Here is a 26,328-nt window from a genome sequence, read left to right as displayed (position 1 = left end):
TGTTTCCAGCCCCTCTGGCACTCGGCGATGGGAGAAAAGGAGAGAAGATATTAACAATATTAATGACCCGTGATCCTCGTCTCCTTAATGAGAAGGGTTATTAACTGTGATTATATGTGATGAAATGGTGGTAATTCTTGAAAGCTTGGGAAAACTTGTACTATCGCTTGTCTGCTGATTTGCTCGTCTGATGTTGAAAAAGGGAAGAGGTGAGCGTGGTGCAGAAGTAGTGTGTGATACAGCGGGGAGGGGAGGAGCGAGGGAAGGAGAGAACGGAGATGGAGATGCAGAGGAGGCTGGAAGGGATTTTAAGAGGGGTTCAAATCAGGGAAACCGAGGATGGTCCTATTACAGACTCAGACACATCTAAGACGCTCTTCCACTCCAGATACATATGTATTTCACTCTTTAATAGGCCGCAGATAGAGACAGTTTTTCCAACTCAGGAAATGTGTCTGCTGAAAACTCTGTCACGTCTTTTGTCCCAAATTCTCTCCCCTCTTCGGGGCTAACTAGTGGGTGCACTCCCCAGACACACGTCTGCAGGTTGACATTGCTGAATGGCTGTTTAAACGCCTATACCGCTCTGCCAGATTCCTGATACAGCATTCCAGCTTTTTCTCTTTCCAATTATAGGGAAGTAGTGGAGGGAGCTGGTGAAGAGAAGGAGTCAGCTCCATATGATTCCCTCTAAAGGGGGAGGGAACCGGGGTGTCTGCTAAATCATTGATGTGCAGTAAGACTGTTTCATTGTCGATGGGTTAGCAGCAGACAGCTAACAATCCTGAATTATTCATCCCTGTCCCGTGAAGAGAAGACCAAGACTAGAATGAGGCTCTGCCTCTCTGCTGCTCCTCCTCTCACTCCCCCCTCCCCTGGGACAGATTGGGGGAGAGAGACACGGAGGAGGAGCAGAGACCACTTGCACGGTGTGGTGCTCCCTGACCGCTTTAAACACCTCTCTTTATCTGGGCTAACTCCTGCATGGAGCTGTGGCTGCTGCTGGTGCTTCAGTCTCCTTCACACTCACAGTGTCAAGCTACAACTACACCCACTACTACACTGGTAACCACAGAGGATTGTCATGTTATACAGAGAAAAAACACCCCCATTCGTAATGGTACACTTCAATGGTTACAGAAGTAGTCAGAGTAATAATGCTATTTAAAACAGACAAGGGGCCTGTTGGCCTTCCTCATCTGTTGGGTGTTGTTTTAAAGGTGTTGTTTTAAAGGTGTTGTTTTAAAGTTACAAACACTCCTAAAGTGATCCATCCCTAAAAGGCTGGCAAAGGGGAATTACAATCCCCATCTAAAACCTGGCAGTGTATGGCCGAATCACCTGATGGGCCATTTTAGATAATAATCTTGTTTAGAGAGCCCAGTACACCTTTCAGAGAGGGGAGATGGGATTGTTTGCATTAGTGACCTGTGGAGGAAGTCGAGTCAGTGTGGAGAAAAGCAATAGCCCAATTGCCCCTAGGTTTTATTAGATTCAATTCAGTCTTTCATAAACAATACCTTACTTTTCAAAAAGAAGGAAAAAAATCTACTTAGTGTGGGTAACCCAGCACTTCCCAGACACACTCCATTTATTTTACCCAATTAAATCTCTTTAATTGGATTGAGGGCTGGCACCTGGTTTACACTCTGTCAACCACGCAATCCACAGTAATTGATGCTGGAGCAGAGCAGAGCAGAGCCGTAGAGCGGTGCATTGTGTGTGTGGGAGGGAGGCCGACCGAAGAGGGTGGGATTTAGAACATGTCTCAATAGTCCACAATTTCACTGTGATCAATTTATCAATGGCTTTTCTCCCCCTTTCACCACCTCTAAGATGGGAAATGCCTTCACACACACACGCACACAGACAATTATGCGTTCACACACAAAATTGCATTGCACACACATTCACACCCACACTGTGCATGTACACACACCCACACATTAACCCTCACACACATGATAATAAAGCACATTAACATATAGTACATGCACACCTACACAAACTCAGATCAGCTCCTGAATACAAATGCCCGCTGTGAATACAAATGCACGCGCCCACACACCACACACACTCGTACAGAGATACAAATCTGAGAAATGCATCCAGCGCAGTGACAGCACCTTTAAAGACACTCTGAATCTCGCCGTCCCTGAATTATAACTCTACAAGTATATAGATTCCAGGAAGAAATAGAGAGAGGGAGAACGGGAGAGAGAGAAAGAGGTCGAGAGAAGAGCCGCCACAGTAAATAAAAAGACCATTTCCTCCAGTGACATGCCCATTCTGTTGGAGGCCTGGCTCTAATTATTCTAAGCACTTTGAAGGATGGCTTTCCACTGCATTAATCTACACATCCCACTCCCCCATCCACAGTCCATGCACTCCTAACTACCCAACAACGCCCCGCAAGTCTTCCTCAAACCAGTAGATAGGTGATGTATTTTGTTCAGTCAGGTGAGGGGAAAACGTCCTTTAAGCATGTATTTTGTTTCCCGTGATTTCGGTCTATAACACTTCTTGTATATTTCAGTTGAAAATGGACTCCAAAAACAACTCCACACCACATCCTAATGAAAACAGCAGCAGAACCCAAAATAAATCAGTGTTGTGTCATTATGTAAAGCCAGAGCTTGAAGGAGAATGTGGTTTGTTTTCCTCTGGGCTCACCTCTCTCTCGCAGCTCATTTGGAAGCAAAATCAATCAATAAATCACCTGAGACCATCAATCAATCAATGAACCTATCAATATTCACCGGATCAGACCCCTCCCCTGCGAGAGGCCATCTTCAGTAAGAATATGTCAGGCAAATGGGCTTTTAACATAATAGCTCTGTCCGCTCCTGCTGAGTGCAAGATTGATGTAATGCAACGTTTACATGTAGACACAAGCTGTAATGGTGATACACAGCTGGCCCCAAGTTTCTCAGTAACAGAACCAGCGCACAAATCTGATAAAAAGCCCATTATGGTAAAAATAGTGAAATGGCTTAGATTCTTGATACGATAAGTGTATATTTTTCAAAATTACACCCAGACAGATCAAAACTCTCTTTCAAACAACATTGCTCACTGATTAAGGGTGATTTTTTGGTTCTGCTACATTTAAAACTTATCGACTTTATAAAGAAGTGCTCACCGGTGCCTTAAAAAAAGTTTGATGGAGAGCAGGAGAGAGAATGCAATCTCTATTCATCAATTAGTGCAGTGTTCTGGCAGAGTGGTTAGCAGAGCAGAGCAGCGACGCCTCCAGCATATCCCTCCCTCATCCGCTGTGGGGCATCATGGGTAATGCGGCCACAGGAGGAAGAGAGAGCCTGTCCGTAAGAGGTGAATTGTGGGACATTCTCATTCCAGTAAGTGATGAGGCAGTCATTCGGGCTCCCGAGTGGCGCAGCGGTCTAAGGTACTGCATCTCAGTGCTTGAGGTGTCACTACAGACACTTTGGTTTGATTCCAGGCTGTATCACAACCGGCCATGATTGGGAGTCCCATAGGGCGGCACACAATTGGTCCAGTGTCGTCCGGGTTTGGCCAGTGTCGGCCGGCATTGTAAATAACAATTTGTTCTTAACTGACTTGCCTAGTTAAATAAAGGTTAAATAAAAATTAAATACATTTAAAAAAAACATAGGGAGGAGATCAGAGACTGCCAGGACAACACCATCTCCCTCAACGTCAGCAAGACAAAGGAGCTGATCGTGGCTCACAGGAAACGGAGGGGCGAGCACACCCCCATCCACATCATTTGGGCTGTAGTGGAGCGGGTCGAGAGCTTCAAGTTTCTCGGTGTCCACATCACTAAGGAATTAACATTGTCCACACACACCCACACAGTTGTGAAGAGCGCACGACAAGATCTGGCAAGGACCCTCAGATCCTCCAATGCTTTAAGAGCATATTGACTGGTTACATCACCGCTTGGTACAGCAACTGCAAGGCACCAGACAGCAAAGCGATACAGAGGGTGGTGAGTATGGCCCAGTACATCACTGGGACCGAGCTTCCTGCCATCCAGGACCTCTCACCAGGCGGTGTCAGAGGACGTCCCAAAGAATTGTCAAAGACTCCAGTCACCCAAGCCATAGATTGTTCTCTCTGCTACTGTATGACAAGTGGTACCAGTGCCCCAAGTCTGGAACCAATAGGACCCTGAACAGCTTCTACCCCCAAGCCGTAAGACTGCTAAACAAGACCACTAAATAGTTAATCAAATGGCTACCAGGACTACCTGCATTGACCCTTTTTTGCACTAACTCTCTTGCACTGATTCTATGCACACACACTGGACTCTACCCTCACACTCACACATTCTTACACTGACACTGCAACACACATATACACACATATATACAGTGGTGGAAAAAGTACTCAATACTTGAGTAAAAGTAAAGATAGAAAATGACTCAAATAAAAGTGAAAGTCACCCAGTAAAATACTACTTGTGTAAAAGAGTAAAAGTATTTGGTTTTAAATATACTTGAGTATCAAAAGTAAATGGAATTGCTAAAATATACTTAAGTATCAAAAGTAAAAGTATAAATAATTTCAAATTCCTTATATTAAGCAAACCAGACAGCACCATTTTCTTAATTTTTTTATTGACCGCTAGCCAGGGGCACACTCCAACACATATTTTACATTTGTGTTTAGTGAGTCCGTCAGATCAGATACAGTAGGGATGACCAGGGATGTTCTCTTGATAAGTGCGTGAATTTGACAATTTTCCTAACAAAATGGAACAAGCACTTTTGAGTGTCAGGGAATATGAATGGCGTAAAAAGTACATTATTTTCTTTAGGAATGTAGTGAAGTAAAAGTACAAGTTGGCAAAAATAGAAAGAGTAAAGTAAAGTACAGATATCCAAAAAACTACTTAAGTAGTACTTTAAAGTATTTTTACTGAAGTACTTTACACCATTACACACACACACACACACACACACAACATACGCCCACACACACAAAAAATGCTCACACATGCATACTGATGCCCCACACACACTCAGTTTCACACTCACCACATACGCTGCTTCTGTCTATTATCTTTCCTGTTGCCCAGTCACTTTACCCCTACATACAGTGCCTTCAGAAAGTGTTCACACCCCTTGAATTTTTCCACATTTTGTTGTGTTACAGCAGCGTTTCCCCAAACTCTGCCCTCTGGACCTCAAGGGGTGCACGTTTTGGTTTTTGCCCTAACACTACACAGCTGATTCAAATGATCAAAGCTTGATGATTAGTTGATTACTTGAATCAGCTGTGTAGTGCTAGAGCAAACAAACAAACATGCACACCTTGGGGTTCCGAGGACCGAGGGAAACCCTGTGTTACAGCCTGAATTTAAAATGGTTCAAATATAGATTTTGTGTCACTGATCTAAACACAATACCCCATAATCTCAAAGATGAATTATGTTTTTAGACATTTAAAAAAAACTTTGTTATGGCACTCCTAAATATTTCAGGAGTAAATTGTGCTTAACAAGTCCCATAATAAGTTGCACGGATTCTGTGTGCAATAATAGTGTTTAACATGACTTTTGAATGACTACCTCATCTCTGTACCCCACATATACAACTATCTGTAAGGTCCCTCAGTCGAGCAATGAATTTCAAACACAGATTCAAACACAAAGACCAGCGAGTCTTTCCAATTCCTTGAAAAAAAGGGCAAATATTGTACAATCCAGGTGTGGTCAGCCTGTTAGAGACTTACCCAGAAAGACTCACAGCTGTAATCACTGCAAAAGGTGATTCTAACATATATTGACTCAGGCGTGTAAATACTTATGTAAATTAGATATTTCTGTATTTCATTTTCAACAAACATGCAAAAATGTCTAAAAACATGTTTTCATGTTGTCATTATTGGATATCGTGGGTAGATGGATGAGAAAAAAAACATTGTATCCATTTTTAATTCAGGCTTAAACACAACAAAATGTGGAATAAGTCAAGGGGAATGCTTCTGAAGGCACTGTATATTTACATAGCTACCTCAATTACCTCGTACCCCTGTACATCATCCTTGTAATGGTGCTCCCAGTATACAGCCATACTGATTTGACTCATTATTGTCATTTGTTATTCACTGTGTATTCATTCCTCCTCTCACTATTTGTTATCTTTAACTCTGCATTGTTGTAAAAGGACCCGTAAGTAAGTATTTCATTGTTAGTCTATCCCTGTTGTTTACGAAGCATGTGGCAAATACGCTTTGATTTGATTTTGATTTGATGTTGCAGACATATTGACACTGGCATGGTTAACCATATGCCATTTAGTACCAACACCTTCTCCTCAATACCATACCATTACAGCAAGGTGTGATGATTCAACACCAAGACGAATAACATCTATCACAACCTACATTTAATTGCTCCACATTTTTGATAAGATTTTCCCTTATGTTCTCCCTTTAATGTAAAGATACTAGTCTGGTTCTCTTAGAGCCATCCTCGCACAGATCCCACTGCTTTCTCCCGACTGTGCTTTGAGAAGAGGCTTATCAGGCGGAGTGGGGGAGGACGCCACAGCACAGACACAGTCCCCTCTCCCCTCTCTTCCATTGGGGATCCAGAGCGTCGTCTGCTCTTATCAGCATGCCATGGCCCAGGGCTGATTGGCGCAGGGCTGATTGGCACAGACCTAAGGAGGCACACGGATGAGGCTCACTCTCCTTCCCTGGAGGAAACACTGCCTAATACCCTCCCAGTTCCACACAAACAGCTTAGTGGACCAGTACACACACTAACACACTGTGTCTATGTGTATGTGTGTACAGTGCCTTCAGAAGTATTCACACCCCTTTATCCACATGTTGTTGTGTTACAGCCACCGGCCAACACACAATACCCCATAATGTCAAAGTGGAATTATGCTTTTCGAAATTGTTACAAATTAATTTAAAATTAAAAGATGACATGTCATGAGTCAATAAGTATTCAACCCCTTTGTTATAGCAAATAAATAAGTTCAGGAATAAAAATGTGCTTAACAAGTCACATAATAAGTTGCATGGACTCACTCTGTGTGCAATAATAGTGTTAACATGATTGTTGGATGACTATCTCATATCTGTACCCCACACATACAATTACAGTATCTGTAAGGTCCCTCAGTTGAGTAGTGAATTTCAAACACAGACTAATTCCCAAAGACCAGGGAGGTTTTCCAATGCCTCACAAAGAAGGGCACTGATTGGTCCATTAGACGGGTAAAATAAAAAGCAGACACTGAATAACCCTTTGAGCATGGTGAAGTTATTCATTAAAATGTTGATTGTTTATCAATACACCCAGTCACTACAAATATACAGGCATCCTTTCTAACTCCAGAGAGGAAGAAAATCGCGCATGGCGTTTGGTGTGGTGTGGCGTTTGGTGTGGCGTTTGGTGTGGCATGGCGTTTTGTGAGGTGTTTGGTGTGGCATGGCGTTTGGTGTGGCATGGCGTTTGGTGTGGCGTTTGGTGTGGCATGGCGTTTGGTGTGGCGTTTGGTGTGGCATGGCGTTTGGTGTGGCGTTCTTTTATGTTTTTAACGACTCAGTAAGGCCAGCAGGCTAGTCTTTATTATTATTATTATTAAAAAATATATATATATATGTTTTATTGGTATGTAACTGTTATGAAAGTTGTATTGTCAATTTGTTTTGTATTTAAATGCCACATTATTAAACGTGTAAATGACACTGCAACAAAATTTCCACATGGGGACAATAAAGTCAGTAAGTAAGTAAGTAAAACAGTTTCAGAGTTAAATGGCTGTGATAGGAGAAAACTGAGGATGGATCAACAACATTGTAGTTACTCTACAATACTAACCTAATTGACAGAGTCAAAAGAAGGAAGCCTGTACAGAATATTCAAAAACATGAATCCTGTTTGCAACAAGGCACTAAAGTAATACTGCAAAAAATGTGGCAAAGCAATTAACGATTTTGTCCTGAATACAAAGTGTTATGTTTGGGGCAAATCCAATACAACACATTACTGAGTACCTCTCTCCATATTTTCTAAAATAGTAGTGGCTGCATCATGTTATGGATATGCTTGTAATAGTTAAGGACTGGGGAGTTTTTCAGGATACAAAAGAAATGGAATGGAGCTAAGCACAGGCAAAATCATAGAGGAAAACCTGGTTCAGTCTGCTTTCCACCAGACACTGGGAGATTAATTCACCTTGCAGCATGACAATAACCTAAAATACAAGGTCAAATCTACACTAGAGTTGCGTACAAAGAAGACCGTGAATGTTCCTGCGTGGCCGAGTTACAGTTTTGACTTAAATCTACTTGAAAATCTATGGCAAGACCTGAAAGTGGTTGTCTAGCAATGATCAACAACCAATTTGACAGAGCTTGAAGAATTTTGAAAAAAGAATCATGGGAAAATGTTGCACAATCCACGTGTGGAATGCTCTAAGAGACTGACCCAGAAAGACTCACAGACTCACAGCTGTAATCACTGCCAAAGGTGCTTCGACAAAGTTTTGACTCAGGGGTGTGTATTTCATTTTCAATTTATTTGCAAAATTATCTAAAAACACTTTGTCATTATTAAGTGGTATGTGTGTAGATGGGTAAGAAAACAAATATTGAATCCATTTTGAATTCAGGCTGTAACACCACAAAATGTAGAATACATCAAGGGGTATGAATACTTTCTGAAGGCACTGGATGTGTATGTGGGTGGGTGTTTTTGTTTGTGTGTGTGCGTGTGTGTGTGTGTGTGTGTGTGTTGGGGGTGGGGGTTTGTGTATGTGAGGGTGTTTGTGTGTGTCGCCAGGCCTGCTCTGAGATCTATCACAGGGTGAGAGAGAGAGAGTGATGCTGGGGAAAGAGTGTAGCTGCGGCGAGGCGAGGCGAGGCCGAGGGTCAGCGCTCTACCCGCCTGCAGACACCAGCCACAGGGGCTATCCATTACTCCCTGCTAATTGGAGTTTCCCTCTGGGTCAGCCGAGCTCACTGTAGTGCCTCCGACGTGGAGGGCCCCATATTATTTCTAACACTATGTCATTCCTGATGTCCTTTTTACCCCCTCTCCTCTCCTCCTTAAAGAAGAAGGGGATTAGGGAAGGAGTGCTAGCCGATCTCCCTCCACCACCACCACCATAGCTGGTTAATAAGAAAGGTCTGTGTCTCCTCCCTGGACCATTCATCACGTCAGATGGTAATATCTTCAAAGGTCAGACTGAGTCATAAAGAAAAAAGAGCCTTGGCTAAACTTTCCTGTGGATTTTTTGAGGGTCTAATCACCAAATCTGAAGTGTCTCTTTTGATTGGCTTGTGATGGGTTTCTTTCAAAGTGACTGATTACCTTAAAAGGGATTACATTCTGCCTGGTCTGTACTGAAGATTTAGGGCTTAATGCAACGTCTCAAATAACAGATTATTGCTGACTTTCAGGTGTAAGAAAAATACATGACAAAATGGTGTAAAATAAGAACAGAGCACAACATGGTAATAGATAGGGTAGAATCTAGGACAGACTGGAAAAAAAAAACAATTTGACACAAGCGTTAACAAAAAAGATAAAAAGAGGCGAGGACAGGAGAAGAGATAGAAAGAAAAAGAAGAAAAGATTGAAGGGAAATAAAGCAGTAGAGGAGATAAACACTGCTCCTGTCTGACAAGTGTCACACTTGCGCTTCGATCCAGCCTTCCTCCTGCGCTAATGACTGTCAACATGACAAGCAGGGCAGTCTGAAGGGGGAGAAAATTACTCGCTGAAAAGCAATTGACTGACCGCCATCATTTCTCAGGGAACCAGTGACCTGTGAATATTTCATTATGGGGAAAGTCGTGCGGCCCATACAAATGGGTCCGGGGGCCCGGGGATGTGGATGGCCCTGCCGTCCCCTGGCTGAGACCAGGCAATGGAGGGGGAACCTGGGGCCACGCTGGTCTGTTTCTGCCTGCCTGCCTGGTAGTCTTTTTATTACCACTACAAAGCACTTATTTCAATACAAAGTCAGGGGGAATACATTTACACAGATAGTTACAGGCCATAGTTACAGTTTCAATAGTTGGTGTTGTGTTATAATAGGGGATTGGATGTGGAGGGTGTTAGGATAATACAGGTACTGTGTCTAGTGAGGTGATATTTGCTTGTCTTTGAGAGGAGAGAGAGAGAGAGAGAGAGAGAGAGAGAGAGAGAGAGAGAGAGAGAGAGAGATGAAGGGTAGAGAGACAGTCTCATAGATGTCAACAGGTCTAACCCAGACGTTCTTTTGCCCTCTGCGCGACATTCATCTTACATTGAGGGAACATCAGAGGCCTTCGAATGGAGAGGGGCAGGAAGAAAAGAGAAGATGAGAAAATCTGAAAGAAAATCAATCCAGCACTAGCTTGATTGATCGGTGGAGTTTTAGACAATTTCATCAGGAGACTCCACTAACCAGAGATGACACGACCCATATTGGAGGGAGAATGCATTGTGGAGATTGATACCCGCATTAGAGGCATCAGGTCGGATAAACACAGCTCTGGCAGTAAATACACTGGGCCCGTTTGCCCCCTCAATGACGACTTAATGCAACAGAAATCCAGGCAGCCCACACTTTTCTTTACAAACTTTGACTGGACTGGATAATTGAGTCAATTAAGTTCACCATAATCCTTAGCAAGGATCTGTGTCCTCAGAGAAAGTTAAGGGATGTGTTATGGTTTATGTTATGGTTTGTGTTATGGTTTATGTCATGGTTTGAGTTATGGTTTGTGTTATGGTTTGTGTTTTGGTTTGTGTTATGGTTTGTGTTATGGTTTGTGTTATGGTTTGTGTTTTGGTTTGTGTTATGGTTTGAGTTATGGTTTGTGTTATGGTTTGTGTTATGGTTTGTGTTATGGTTTGTGTTTTGGTTTGTGTTATGGTTTGTGTTATGGTTTGTGTTATGGTTTGTGTTTTGGTTTGTGTTATGGTTTGAGTTATGGTTTGTGTTATGGTTTGTGTTATGGTTTGTGTTATGGTTTGTGTTATGGTTTATGTTATGGTTTGTGTTATGGTTTGTGTTGTGGTTTATGTTATGGTTTGAGTTATGGTTTGTGTTATGGTTTATGTTATGGTTTGTGTTATGGTTTGTGTTATGGTTTGTGTTATGGTTTGTGTTGTGGTTTATGTTATGGTTTGAGTTATGGTTTGTGTTTTGGTTTGAGTTATGGTTTGTGTCATGGTTTGTGTTATGGTTTGTGTTATGGTTTGAGTTATGGTTTGTGTTTTGGTTTGAGTTATGGTTTGTGTTATGGTTTGTGTTATGGTTTGTGTTTTGGTTTGTGTTTTGGTTTGAGTTATGGTTTGTGTCATGGTTTGAGTTATGGTTTGTGTTTTGGTTTGTGTTAAGGAGAGAACTATAGATGTTCTCTATTTATCAAAAGGTCTTAGGAAAGAGGCTTGTGATTCCAATCCAGGTCCTAGTGTTACACAAACATTTATGCTTCATCAGACTTTACGTATTGAAAATGTACATATCCGTGTGAATCACTTACAAATTATACTTATTAATTATACCATAAATTATACCATAAATTCACAATGTCCTACTCACAGCTGCCCTCAAAATGTACATTGAAATACATCTAAAATATACTAACTTCATCTTTCATTCTCAAGTCTACCAAGAAAAGAGTCAAATGGACTGATTGTACAACATCTATTTCTACCTGCTCTAATGAAAGAAACTCCACATTCACCAAGGTAGGTATATATGTCAAGACAGATGGGGGGGGTAGAGAGGGACAGGGGGAATACTGCTGATCCAGAAGATCAGGCCAGAAAGCATGAAATACTACAGAAGAAGAAGAAAGTGACAAAAGGAGCCACCAGGGCCTGATCACATCGGGCTGACAGGAAGTAATGGAGGGTCACAGAGGGTCAGATGACTGATCCAGGGACATTGGACAAAGTAACAATTTCGCCGCTGGGTAAATATTTCAGCAGCGCTTGGTCGTGTAGTGTAGGGCAACCAGACATCCTCTAAAATACAATAAATAGACACCTGTAATAAAACACTCTCCACACAAACACACATATTCTCTGGTGCACACACAAGAACCCTCTTTAAGACACACACACACAAACACACGCTGTGGAAAATTCTCAGCTCAGAATTCTCAATAAATACCATCACAGAGAGCTGTCACATAATCATTCTTTTGCCTTTAGCTAAATCACTCAGATATGCTGGGTGGCATAGAGTGGACGTTACCTTTAGTGTGGATGGAAATTCAGCCCTGTATTAATGTATTAAGCAGGAGGAAGAGCGTGACCGTGACTGTTGGTGACATTTGCACTGATCTGCGCTTCAACTCTCTAATGCAGCAAAAAGGCGTCTCCGATTCCTGTCTCATATCTAGTTTAAAATGAAAGCCCCAATGATCCTGAAGGATTTTACAGCGTGACAGTGACAAATGAATAAAGAAAGAGAAACTTTGTATGCTCCAGCACATCAGACTGGCACTTCTCCAAATGAGAACTGGAGTGGCCCATTGATGTGGCACCAGGGCTGGTGTGACAGGGCACATGGATGCGATCCATATTTCATTGGCTGAACATCACTTGCACCAGCTAGTGAAATCAAATCCAACTCAACCCCTTTGTTGACTACCCAGGGAGGCCCTTCCGTTCGGTACATCACCATGAGTAACTAGTCAAAACACAGAGCCTGTCTCTGTTCCAGAACTTCTCCACTGAGGCCCCTGCTGTATACTTGGCCGTTGTTTACTCCGGCCCCAGAGTGGGTTACATGAGGTATTTCCCCCCTCTTACAGTGAGAGAGACGAGGTATGGGGTGGGGGAGGGGTGTGGTGCGTTGGTGGCAGCGGTGGGATACAGTACGTCTCTCATCCTCTGCTCTACATTATTGCATGGCTGCAGTAAAGTTGATTAAAGCACTGGTGCAGATGTGAACCTTTCACCCTCTCTGCCTTTCATCAGTGGCAGGGGGGAGAGCCTTCCCCTCTCTGCTGTGCCGTATAGGCACACAGCCTTAACTATGAAGGCTATATTACAGTGCCCTTAAAGGATCATCAGAATCTCACCACGGGTAGAATAGGGGATAGGGATGGTGGTTGGAGGTTGGAGGAGTTGCGTGGTAGTGTCTCATTTATCAAACACCTCCAGGATAGAGTACCACACCCCCACCACCTAACAACATCTCGCATGAGGAACTTCTCCTGCCTCCTCAGTGAGACTCTCTTTGAGAATGCATAGATGGATCCTGGTGCACAGTCCTCGTGACAAATTAGTGTGACATGTAATGAGCTGGAATATAGTCTTGACTACGGCCATTAGAAAGGGTCCTCCGTAGTCTCGGTGAGTCTGTGTGAGACGTAGTGCTATCCATACCGTAGCTTTGTGCCGTGCACCATGTGAACTCTTAACCCCCATCCTATCTACATGTTCCCCACTCTCCCCCTCCAACACGTCTCTCTCAGTTCATGTCCTCATCCCCAGCCATTCTCCCACTCTGAAACAACTATCATGGCCACAATGACTTCTTGGACTGGATTCAATAGGTTCTTTGAGAAAGGGGAAAACTGTTGTGCTCAGAAGGAATCAATCAGTGCTTCTCAGCGTAATTCGATTCTATTCACAAAGGGCCAGGGAGGCAATCTTAAAATGGAAATGCCACTTTGCTAGAAGCGGAGGGGAGGCAAGGAGGAGATGTGCGTGAGGAATAGTTTGCATGGTAAAACACTGTCTCATAAGGACACTGCAGCTTTCAATCATACTGCCATATATTACAAGCCATTACAGTCTATGTGCTGAGTGCAACAAAACTTGGCTTAAGTGGGTTATCGTTTTCAGCCTCGCCAAATAATCATGGTGATGTAGCAGGGATCTTGTACTGTTGCTAGAGAATCTCACACACCTCCCTCTCCCCTCATCCACACAGGCAGGCAAACACTGCTGCTGCAGCTATACCACTACCGCCGCGGCTTGTGAACCTTTAAATGTGCTCGCCTGACATTTTGCAAACCACAGTCAATTAAAGTGGCTGCCATGGACATATGACACTCCTAGAAAAAAAGGTTCTAAAAGGGTTCTTCCCCATAGGACAACCCTTTTTGGTTCCAGGTAGAACCCTTTTTGGTTCCAGGTAGAACCCTTTAGGGTTCTATGTAGAACCCTTTGTGTAAAGGGTTCTACATGAAACCAAAGAGTTCTACCTGGAACCAAAAAGGGTTCTTCAAAGGGTTATCTTATGGTGACAGCCGAAGAACCCGTTTAAGTTCTAGATAGCATTTTTTAAGTTGCAGTGTAGATCATTTTTAAACAACTTGTTGCTTCTATCCAGAACCGCTGTTTAGCATCTAGAACATAAAAATGGATCACATTTTGGGAAAAACCGAGGCTTCAAAAGCTTTTTGATAAAAATGACATTTACATTTCAGTCATTCAGCAGATGCTCTTATCCAGAGCAACTTACAGGTAGTGCATTTACCTTAAGATAGCTAGGTGGGACAACCACATATCACAGTCATATTAAGTACATTTTCAATTAAGTAGTTATCAGCAAAGTCAGTGGTTTAGGAAAAGACAAGTACAGGTAATTCTTCTTTTTCCACCCTTTTTTGTGTGTGTGTATTTATGTGTGTGTGTGTGTGGGGGGGGGGGGGTTATTTCAGATACTCTTCAAAGGGGGAAGGTTTTCGGGAGATGGGCAGGGACTCCGCTGACCTGACATTAGGGGGAAAGCTTGTTCCACCAAATCAAACATGTTGCTCCATAATCGGAGGACAGGAGAAGAACACCTGCTGATACAGCATGAACCGGTACAGCCAGTTACTGTGACCAGCATCATTTTGAAACACAGTTAATGTAAGCATTCATCTCTGTGGGAATAGATGTGAGCTTTAGAACACGTTTCACAAACAAATGTTGCTCTGAAAAAAAAAGGCTGCAATGGATTTGGTGCTTCTAACACCTCAGCAGTTTTAAGTATGATGTGAAAAATGCAATGTAACACAGAGCTGTCATGACAACTGTGGGATATTTAAGGCACTTACGGTGCTGTACAGTCAATGTAATCTGTCTAAATACTTCTGAAGAAGCCACATGGTTTGTGGGTAAAGTGGGTAAAGCCAGAATGGCTAACTCTGCCTGTGTACAATACGAGTGATCCTGGCCTGTTGGTTCCTCTCAGAGAGCAGGATGTCCCTTATCTCTAGAGCAAAAATGTGGTTGAGGCTCCGGTCAGCTTCCTTAACCGCTATCTGGTTGTCCCTCCTGCGCCTCTCAGCTTCCACCCCCCTCCCCCACCCCCATCCCTCTGCTGCTCTGGGAAGGCTCAGTTTCTCCAACTCAAACCGGCCACAGTCAGTACAGGATGGGATGGAGATGGAATGGAGAGGGGTATTGGGGGTTTTAGTTTATGTTGACATTGGACATTGAGGCAAACCCACAGGACTGTACTGGGGCCTGGCTCTGTCTTGGCACAAAGGCTGGGTACTGGATGCTGAATCATTCATGGAGTCGGTCTATGCCCCATGCAGATGTGCCTGCCGGCCAAGTGCTCCTCTGCTTCCCGCTGCCCAGAAAGTTTGGGAGGAAAGCTAAGCTGCAGCCCAATATGATAATGGAGGAGGCCCACCCTCCAGTAAGGCTGTCGATCATATCCTATGAACAGCATTGATGAATAATCCTCTCTAAGGAGGAAGGAGCTCTTCTCACTTTAGGATGGAACACATTAGATTCCAATGCCAGGACTAAGAGTTGCATAGACCCAAAGCTCTAAATGTGTTTTGGTGTATTAGACTTACATTAAATCAAACATGCACTGCAGTAAATTATCATCAATCCTGTGCCATATAAAATGCACATTTCATGTACCGCAATTAATCAAACCAATTTAACTGGGTGAAACAAAGCAAAGCAAATGTTACATTTATGCAGTGCAGAAACAATGTGATTTTTCCCTTGTTCAGGTTTGATTGAACCTCTAAGTTTGTGTAGGGAAAAAGCTTCACTCTTTTACAACACCTATCGGAAAGTGAGGCACCATTATCTGTCAAGGACTGTTTATATATAATGTGCACCTGTAGATAAAATCAGCGCTGCTTCTCTTTCATCTAGCGTAACGACAAGAATGTCACTATTGTTGTCTGCTCACATTTCCTGATCAAAGTCGCTCAGTTCCCAGACACTCAAATCACACTCATACTTCAGTCTACTGGTTGAACTCTCCGTTGATGAAATCAATACTTCTCTTTGATTTCAGCTGAAAATGACACATCTCTAAACACCATAACAGTCAGATGACAAGAAGACATAAAACTATTTAACCCCTTGTATTGTGAATAGATAAGGTTGTGGAGTGGCGTTAACGTGGGGTGTTTGTTACCAATTAACGTTCATTGTGTATGCCAACAAGTTTTGTGTATTTTAGAACTAAAATGTTGCATTTGAAAGGGAACAACTCATTTGAAATATTCTTATATAAGAACATTAAGACGGTATTCACACCCCATTACTTTAAATTTTGTTGTGTTACTGCCTGAAGTGAAAATTGATTACATTGAGATTTTGTGCGCTAATATACACTAATTACCCTATAATGTCAAAGTGGAATTTTGTTTGTAGAACATTTTAGAATTTTTTCAATAATAATGGACAAATATTTTACAATCCAGGTGTGCAAAGCTCTTAGAGACTTACCCAGAAAGACTCACAGCTGTAATCGCTGCCAAAAGGTGCTTCTACAAAGTATTGATGTAGTGGTGTGTATTTCATTTTCATTTTCAATACACTTGCTAAAATTTAGAAAAACATGTTTTCACTTTGTCATCATGGGGCATTGTGTGTAGATGGGTGAGAAATAAATAATATTGAATCCATTTTGAATTCAGGCTGTAACACAACAAAATGTAGAATAAGTAAAGGGGTATGAATACTTTCTGAATGGACTGTATTTTCATAATGTCTCAAATTATTTATTTTGGGTGAAACGGAAAAGGTAAACAAATACATCATTTCTACACTGGCAATCTTGATTATCATTTCACTGAATAACTCAACCAAAACTCACCAGAATACGCCAGCGGATAAAAAGGACGACATTCCATTTGTGAGATTGTTTTGATGCAGTGCTTATTGGCCTCATTCAACGCTGAGACTGCTGCTGCATTGGCAATGCTAATCGACATGTGAATGAGGCGAGGGAGGGAAGTGGATTCACCGAGTGTATTGCTCTCCTCACTGTAGCCCCTCCACTCTCAGAATAGAATTGCTCTCCTCACTGTAGCCCCTCCACTCTCAGAATAGAATTGCTCTCCTCACTGTAGCCCCTCCACTCTCAGAATAGAATTGCTCTCCTCACTGTAGCCCCTCCACTCTCAGAATAGAATTGCTCTCCTCACTGTAGCCCCTCCACTCTCAGAATAGAATTGCTCTCCTCACTGTAGCCCCTCCACTCTCAGAATAGAATTGCTCTCCTCACTGTAGCCCCTCCACTCTCAGAATAGAATTGCTCTCCTCACTGTAGCCCCTCCACTCTCAGAAAAGCCCCCAGCTTTATCTTCAGCTGCTTCGTGAGTGCTTGCCTGTAGCTTCAGCCTTCTGTATTTTTGCAAAAGGGACAAAAAAACACTTGTTTCTTGGGCGTTGGGGAAAAGCCTGAATCTGAGAGGATTACAGTCACAACGGGGATCTCAGCAGTCTCTCACATACGCCGAGACACACACTCTTTCTCGCAGTGGTTGCCGAGTGGGAATGAACTGCTCTACAAAGGCCAGGGCCTTGGCAAGGTAATTAACCCAGGGTGCTTGTTTCACATGGCAGAGTCCATTAAGTGCCATGTCACATTGATGTCAGGGTAAAGGGAGCAGGCACACACGCACACACATACACACACGCACATACGCGCATGCATGCACTCACAGTCTGAGGACGGACCAAAAGCAGAATGAGTAGTGGAGATAAGTGAGAGAGAAAGAGAAACAGAAACGGGGAGGGGTGAAGTGGCAGGCTGCTAGGCCTCTCTAATCAGTAGTAGTCCAACTCCCCTGCAGGTTTGGCCATCGATCGGCAGGCAGCTCTACCAGCCTGGCCCAGCCTGGTGATGAGAGAAGAGGCAGGAGGAGAATGGATGTAATACCCCTATATTGGCTCTAATTGCCCTGTCTTGGTTACCCCCCCCCCAGCTGTCCAAGCAAAATGGCCCCACACTGATGGACCCACAGTTCTACTGGCAGAGCATGGAAATGGTCTCTGATTTAAGGCCATTAGGCACAGATGACCACACAGAGCTGTCAGAGAGAAAAGGCCAGGCCAGGCCACAACAGCAGCGTGGGTAGTAGGAATTAGCTAAAGAAGGAAGTGGGCACACTCATCTCCCTAAACCGCGACAATGAACAAACCACCAAGGCGGTGGGACTTTAACACACACACTCCTCTCAGAGTAGCGCTAGGTCTCAGATAACATTGTCCCCACAGAAGTGACTTCCACACACCCCAACTGAGGTTTATCTCCCACTTAACAGATGAGCCAGAGGAAACAAGAGAGCCACTCAGGGATGGAGTAGAGAGGATAGCAGCTATAGAAAGATGGAGAGAGATAGAGGGAGAGAGAGAGGAGAGAGGGGAGGTAAAGACAAAGCAGCAAAGTGAAACCGTTTGAGCAGGAGTGCCATTGTTAGTGTTGCCGACATAGAAGGTGTGGTGGCTAGAGGTAGGGAGAGGAGGGGAGGGGAGGGGGAGGAGAGACAGAAAGGGGAAATGAGGGCAGGCAGGTTTCTCCATTTCCCCTTTAAGCTGGAATATGTAACTTTTTGGGCAACCCGACCAAATTCATGTAGAATTATGAGATATAGATCTGTCATTCTCATTGAAAGCAAGTCTAAGAAGTGCTAGATTTTGTTCTATGTGCGCTATTTCTATGCTTTCCGTTCTTAAGTTTCGTTTTTGCGTCTGCTACTTTCGGTTTTATACACCAGCTTCAAACAGCTGAAAGAAAATGTCGTTATGGAAAATATATTTCACAGCGGTTTAGATGGTACAATGATTTTCTACACTATACTTGCTTTTTTTTGTCACATAAACTGAAATTAGGCGAACTATTCAAATTTTTGCAACCAGGAAATGGTGGAGAGATTTCTGCATATTGTACCTTTAAGATGAGGATCACATTGAGTGTTGCCTTAAAGTTGATTACATGGAGTGCCTTGTGGCGGAGCGCGCTGACGGATGGGTCTGTACCCGCGGTTCTTTGAGCTACCAACATGACACGCCGCCCAGAGCAGAGCAGTGAAAGCAGCAATTAAATCAGGGGACTGACTGGACTGAGGCTCAGACAGACATCCAGCCAGCCAGACCACACCACACCGCCCAGACTGACTGGACACTGTGCTGATTTGTGCACTGTCCCCGAGAATAGAGCCATGTATTTTTAATCAATGTCAAAGTGATGCCTATGTTTGCCTAAAAAATCCACTGACAAACACTAATGCAGAAACACTAACCCCCAGAGGGGCTTGCAGCAGGCTGACACACACTGGACTCAACCTTCCAGAGACTGACCTGAACATCTTACCTCAGTCTTACTTTAAATCTACAACACAAAGAAAAATTGGCCAACCTGTTTATTTTTTAGCACTATACGATACAGGAGATGGAAAGGGTTGCAATTTACCCAACCAATTGAGATTTTAATAATGTTACAATATTAAATAGTAAAAAAAAAAATCACAATTATAATAATGCAGTGGGGCTGCAGGCTGATAATTAGAGATTGGTGGATCCATTGCCATCCCTCAGGGCAGACACATGCTGACGTTCCTGCAGGTTATCTGGTATCGGGAATCATTCCTGAAGCATAAACAAGCCAGGGAGATAGGCTGGCTGCCCTCCAAAAGGCTGTCTCCTCACTTTTACAGGCCTCTTTTCCCCTTTCAGCTAATTCAGCCCCAAATATCGACAAGCAGACAATGCCCAGTCAAAATGAGAGAGAGAGAGAGAGAGAGCGAGAGAGAGAGAAAGGAGGGACGATGGGGTGAAGGTAGGAAATAGAAGCCAACGAGGTAAGATACTGTATGTAGTTAAGTTGCAAAAAAGGTAAAATTACAAGTGTATTCCACTCACATAACCAAGGTCTGACACAACTAAAGTGGTCAAAACATGCGTTTGAGAAAGGGAGGTAGAACGGGAGAGAGAAAAAGAGAGATCATGCCTTATTTCTCCTCCCTGAGAACAGACAGTTGACATTGAAAGCCATGGTACAAAAGATCATTAACCCAAAGACCATTGACCTAGGGAGGATGCTCACTGATCCCTCACTGAAACATGGTGCATTAAAGGGCTTCTAGATGATTGCTTTAGAGTTATGGGACTACAGTACACGGACAGGCACAGGCAGAGCTGTTGGCGTAAATGAATTCAGAGCCACAGCTCTGTGAGAAGACATTATTCTCTTAACTTAGCTGGCTCTTTTATTGGTACACAAGACCGTTTACAGTCTTGGCCCCCATTTGGAACCAACCATGTAATCTGACAACGAGTTCAATTTGACGATAAACATGATGGAATTATCACAGTCCAGATGTGCAGAAACACTCTCCCTTATCACTTTGAAATTGTCAAACACAATCTATATAAAAAGGTGTTATAAACAGGTGTGTTATAAACAGAAGACTTGAGAACGACCCCTGAACTCACTGGAGCCCTGCAATGGACAGGAGAGGCATCCGTGTTGAGGATGCCTCGTCAGTCAATAGCCAGGCTCTGCATAGTTTAACACACTATAAAATATTAATTTGCTAAGTGGTACAGCCTTTTGCCCTTTGAGAGGCTCATGCATTGTTTAGGCTGCCGAGAGGAGGAGGTGGGTAGTGTTGCTGGTGAGAGGGGGCGGTGTTGGTGTTGGTGGGAGGGTGCGGTGTTGGTAGTAGTGGGAGGGGGCGGTGTTGGTGGTGGTGAGAGGGAGCGGTGTTGGTGGTGGTGGGAGGGGTTGGTGTTGGTGGTGGTGGGAAGGGGCGGTGTTGGTGGTAGTGGTGGTGGTGGTGGTGGGAGGGGGAGCTGTTGGTGGTGGTGAGAGGGGCGGTGTTGGTGGTGGTGGGAGGGGGAGCTGTTGGTGGTGGTGGTGAGAGGGCGGTGTTAGTAGTGGTGGTGGTGGGAGGGGGTGGTGCTGGTAGTGGTGGGAGGGGGTGGTGTTGGTGGTGGGTGGGAGGCGGTGTTGGTGGTGATGGGAGGGGCGGTGTTGGTGGTGGTGGGGGGGTGTTGGTGTGGTGGTGGTGGGTGGTGGGCGGTGTTGGTGGTGGTGAGAGGGGGTGGTGTTGGTAGTGGTGGTGGTGGGAGGGGGTGGTGTTGGTGGTAGTGGGAGGGGCGGTGTTGGTGGTGGTGGGAGCGGGCGGTTTTGGTGGTGGTGGGGAGGCGGTGTTGGTGGTGGGTGGTGTTGGTGGTGGTGAGAGGGGCGGTGTTGGTGGGGGTGGTGAGAGGGGTTGGTGTTGGTGGGGGTGGTGGTAGTGGTGGTGGTGGGAGGGGGCAGTGTTGGTAGTGGTGGTGGTGGGAGGGGGCTGTGTTGGTGGTGGTGGTGGTGGGAGGGGGCTGTGTTGGTGGTGGGTGGGAGGGGGGTGGTGTTGGTAGTGGTGGTAGTGGTAGTGGTAGTGGTGGTGGGAGGGTGGTGTTGGTAGTGGTGGTGGTGGTGGTGGAGGGGGGCGGTGTTGGTGGTGGTGGTGGTGGGAGGGGCGGTGTTGGTAGTGGTTGTGGTGGGAGGGGGTGGTGTTGGTAGTGGTGGTGGTGGGAGGGGCAGTGTTGATGGTGGTGGTTGTTGGTGGTGGTGGTGTTGGTAGTGGTGGTGGGAGGGGGTGGTGGTGGTAGTGGCGGTGTTGGTAGTGGGAGGGGGCGGTGTTGGTAGTGGTGGTGTTGGTGGTGGTGGTGTTGGTAGTGGTGGTGATGGGAGGGGGCGGTGTTGGTAGTGGTGGTGTTGGTGGTGTTTGTTTTGGTAGTGGTGGTGTTGGTGGTGGTGGTGTTTGTGTTGGTAGTGGTGGTGGTGAGAAGGGGCGGTGTTGGTGGTGGGAGGGGGCGGTGTTGGTAGTGGTGGTGTTGGTGGTAGTGGTGTTGGTAGTGGTGGTGGTGGGAGGGAGCGGTGTTGGTAGCGGTGGTGTTGGTGGTGGTGGTGTTGGTAGTGGTGGTGGTGAGAGGGGGCGGTGAGTTATTAATATCCTAATAGGTGAAGTAGGCCAGTCACAATGGTCCATCAGGAACTACACTGTACAATACTGTAGTTTGGGCTCAGCTAATGAAAGCCACTGTCTCAACTTTGCCACACGATACCACATCAGCCCTCTGCATGGTGCTTTGATCAGGGCTATATCAAATGAAAGGGACTGCATTTATCCATCCTTACGAATAATGGGCATTAATTTTCAACTAATTGAAAATAACTTCTGGCTAATTTACCCTAGGGCTCGGACCATATCAGCAAGTGCTAAATTACTGCCAATTGACCGTGGGCTGATGGTTGCAACACAAATCAAGCTGAAAGCAAGACCCTAGAGGACTGGCACGAGGCTTGGAGAATGGCAGCTCTGGTCGAGCCCTGTGACATTCTGGACAAGACATGGTGGAGGTGTCACATTCTTCAAACTCCCAGTCCCCTACTACTAATATGATGCAGTATCACTTCCCTCCCTCTCATGCTCCCGGCCACAACCCACACTAATGCCTGGGCCAGCAGTGGTCATAGCATTCCCGGCAAACACAGCCCAATCTTTAACCTCGTTACAGTGCGCATGATATATTTTGCAAGCGGGGGCCAAGGGTTTATCCATTATGAATGAGACCCATATTACTCCGGGCATTAGCAATGTATGAGCTGGGATTTAGAAGCACAAGGTCTGGGATTTTTCTGCCTCCTTGTTCTTCCCCTAGCACTTCTTCCTTCTTTCCCTCCCATCCACTAACACAGTGCTGTTCCTTGCCACGTGCTCCGGCTCGAACACTGCCTGACTGGCTCCCATCTCCATCACAACCCGCCTTACAGTAACTCTTCCCTGACAGCTCGTCTGGGTTGGGCCCTGCCTGTCCAATCCCAAGCTCCTTTACTCTGATGCTGGGAGTTTGAAAAGGCAGAGCCCTGCCTGGGGCTGCAGCAGTCAACTGATCTCTGCTTTTGCTCTCTTCATCGCTCCCCGCGCTAACCCAGCCGACCCTACCCACCATCACTGGCATAGCCCTGTCTCTTTCAGTCTGATCTCGCATGTCTAATACCTTTGTGATAGTATTTGATCTTGCAAAGCCCCTCAACTGAAATTTTTATGAAATGCCACAAAAAAACACAGAAAAAAAACATGAAGACAGCAGCTCCTTATTCATCTGTATATCATATGATATATGAACACAGATCAAAATACAATTTTCAGAAAACTGTGAATATGGTGTGTGTATGGTAGAAACCGGCACAGTTGGTGGGCAGCACAGTAACAAAGAGGCAGTAATAAACAATTTTTAGAGCCTATCGCCAGCTGAATCAGAACTAAATGATACATGCATATACCCCTCCCCCATCTACCACACACACCAGCACTAACAAACAACTAATCAATTCTGTGGGAGCGTTAGTGAGGGAGTCCTAGTAATGGCGAAGGCCTCTATACTGCTTAGCTCGGTGATTCTGATCGTGAGGGGAGGGTGAGGTGGGCTGGGGAGATGCAGCATGTGCTTGTGCTCTCCATGGAGCTCTGAACTCCCCAGGGCTGCACCCCTCCTTCCTCTCCCCCTCCCTTCCCTCTCTATTGCAGGGGAACAAGATTACAGAGGCCTCCAGGGAGAGCCCATCTCCCAGCGTGCATCAGGGTACCCTGCTGTTTGCCTGAACAAGAGACGCACTTCAAAATGTCTTGCTGCTTCTAACATTGGGGGCTCTGATCCAGCATTTGCCATGCTTTTAAAATGATCACAACAGCGGCTCAAACGATTAACCCTGACCAAGTGGCTCTGGGTTTGAATGGAAAATTGCCCGTGATGACCAGCAACATCTCTGGACACTGGGGAGACGAGACGAGATGTAAAGTCTGGTTCAGAGCCATAATGACTGTGAAACCGCAAATCGCAGAGCCATTAACGGACAAGGTAAAGTATGTCCACTCATCCCTTGTCATCCTCCATGTAAAAGGAAATAAATACAGTCATATGGGTTTCAGCCACAACAAATGGAGGACAGGAAGGATCGCAGCGTGGCGAGGGGAGCAGCGGAGCGATGAGAGGCCTGAACGAGGCCTATTATGACAGGAAGTTCCACTCATCAGCCATTCAGGGCTCTGTAAGAGGAGACATAAATCAATGGCATGCCAAATATGACACCACACTGAGCAGTGTGAGTGGAGGGAATTAGCCGCGCAAATCAGAGGATCAGGTTCAGTTAGATGGGCTCCTCTGGAGTGGAGGGGGGGAACAGAACCACCATAGGGAGGATGGTGGAAGGAGAGAGAGATGGAGAAAGAAACAGAGAGAGAGCTGGAGAAAATAGAAGACAGAAGAAGGAAGAAGAGAGAAGGCAGACATCTGATGAAATGTGAAGAAGTTCATAAAAAAATAAAAATCAACCCTATCAAATCCATTCCTCTGCCTGTAGAGTTGGGATATAAAACTAGCTACAGCTGGATGGAAGAAAGCTAAAGAGCTACTGTAAGCCCATTAGCCAGTCTTCACTAAGCCTGAGAGGAGGAGTGAGGTGTCTGTGCTATGAGACCACAGCCACCGCACGTCAACAACACTTCTCATATCTTACACTTTCACACAGAGAGCTCTCCAGAATATAAAAATGTATGTTCACCTCACCTCCCCCTGCAATCACGCAGGCATCTCTGTCGATCAGGGGGGAACCTGCACGCAGCACGCAGCACACAGCACGCAGGTTCTACACAGGACGTGGCTATGGGCCTGAACACGGAACACGCCGCCCCGACACCACTGAGCACAGCTGTTTCCCAGAACTTTGATTCTGATTAAATAGAAACAGAACAGCCTATTAAAGTCATTAACATATATCTAAAGTATGCAGGGGGATGTATGCAGGGGGATGTGCACCAAAGGGTATGCAGCATGCACAGTAATGTAGCGCATATATTAAAGAAAGATCCGCAACCAGCACTTGAAAGAGCATATCTTGTCAAATCTTACATATATTATTTATCAATCAGACATCAAAAACAAGACTTTGTAATAACCGTTTTAAAATTGATATGTAAAGGTAATGCAGTTTCTGAAAGTGCAAATCCACCCAAAAGTGTACACGAGACAGGGCATGAAATAATTCTCCATATCCGGGCCAAACGTAACACACAATATCAAACACCATATTGATGTACTGTATATTATATACACTACAATAAAACACATTACTGTTCATGAATGTTTCAGAGTTCAGTGTGATGGTAATACTAGTGGGACTGTGGTGTGATGGTAATACTAGTGGGACTGTGGTGTGATCTACACTGTTCAGTGTGATGGTAATACTAGTGGGACTGTGGTGTGATGGTAATACTAGTGGGACTGTGGTGTGATCTACACTGTTCAGTGTGATGGTAATACTAGTGGGACTGTGGTGTGATCTACACTGTTCAGTGTGATGGTAATACTAGTGGGACTGTGGTGTGATCTACACTGTTCAGTGTGATGGTAATACTAGTGGGACTGTGGTGTGATCTACACTGTTCAGTGTGATGGTAATACTAGTGGGACTGTGGTGTGATCTACACTGTTCAGTGTGATGGTAATACTAGTGGGACTGTGGTGTGATGGTAATACTAGTGGGACTGTGGTGTGATCTACACTGTTCAGTGTGATGGTAATACTAGTGGGACTGTGGTGTGATCTACACTGTTCAGTGTGATGGTAATACTAGTGGGACTGTGGTGTGATCTACACTGTTCAGTGTGATGGTAATACTAGTGGGACTGTGGTGTGATCTACACTGTTCAGTGTGATGGTAATACTAGTGGGACTGTGGTGTGATCTACACTGTTCAGATGGAGAACAACAGGAAGTCCAGTATAAGACATTGTTACTTTTAGGAGAAACTCAACTATTATTAGTAAGTCAAGCAGGAAACTGGATAGGCTCATAATACAGCATTAACATGATCTGGTCTTGTCCACGGTTACAGTGAGACATAAATTGTAAAGGATTTCAATACTCGGAAACACAAACATTAGCATATATTGAAGTATAGATTGTGTGTCAGCGATGCGATAGAGATGTATCCTCTGTGTGTCTAATCCCTCATCACCTCCACAAAATGAAGTACACACTCCGCAGCAGGAGAAGTGTCATTCTGGACGGCCATGTATCTGATATTCCCAGTGTGCCGGTCTCAGGTTGCACACACACACACA

General features: G+C 44.7%; 1 protein-coding gene across 11 annotated transcripts in view; it reads right to left on the bottom strand.

Annotated features, from left to right (window-relative positions):
* The window catches only part of LOC106601438 (RNA binding protein fox-1 homolog 3), a 380,636-nt gene that overhangs the window by 53,694 nt on the left and 300,614 nt on the right, over nucleotides 1-26,328 (bottom strand). For 2 of the 11 annotated variants that reach the window (XM_045720265.1, XM_045720267.1), the window contains one exon: nucleotides 24,773-24,935. The exons of 8 other annotated variants lie outside the window; for them this stretch is intronic. The gene's annotated coding sequence lies outside the window, so the exon portion shown is untranslated. Of the gene's footprint in view, nucleotides 1-24,767; nucleotides 24,936-26,328 lie in introns of all 11 variants that reach the window. One more of the 11 variants, XM_045720266.1, reaches the window with a different exon arrangement.

This window comes from Salmo salar, chromosome ssa06 (genome assembly GCF_905237065.1).
Source record: "Salmo salar chromosome ssa06, Ssal_v3.1, whole genome shotgun sequence".
Taxonomy (NCBI): domain Eukaryota; kingdom Metazoa; phylum Chordata; class Actinopteri; order Salmoniformes; family Salmonidae; genus Salmo; species Salmo salar.
Note: the sequence above shows the minus strand (reverse complement) of the source record. Positions and strands in the feature narration are given on the sequence as shown.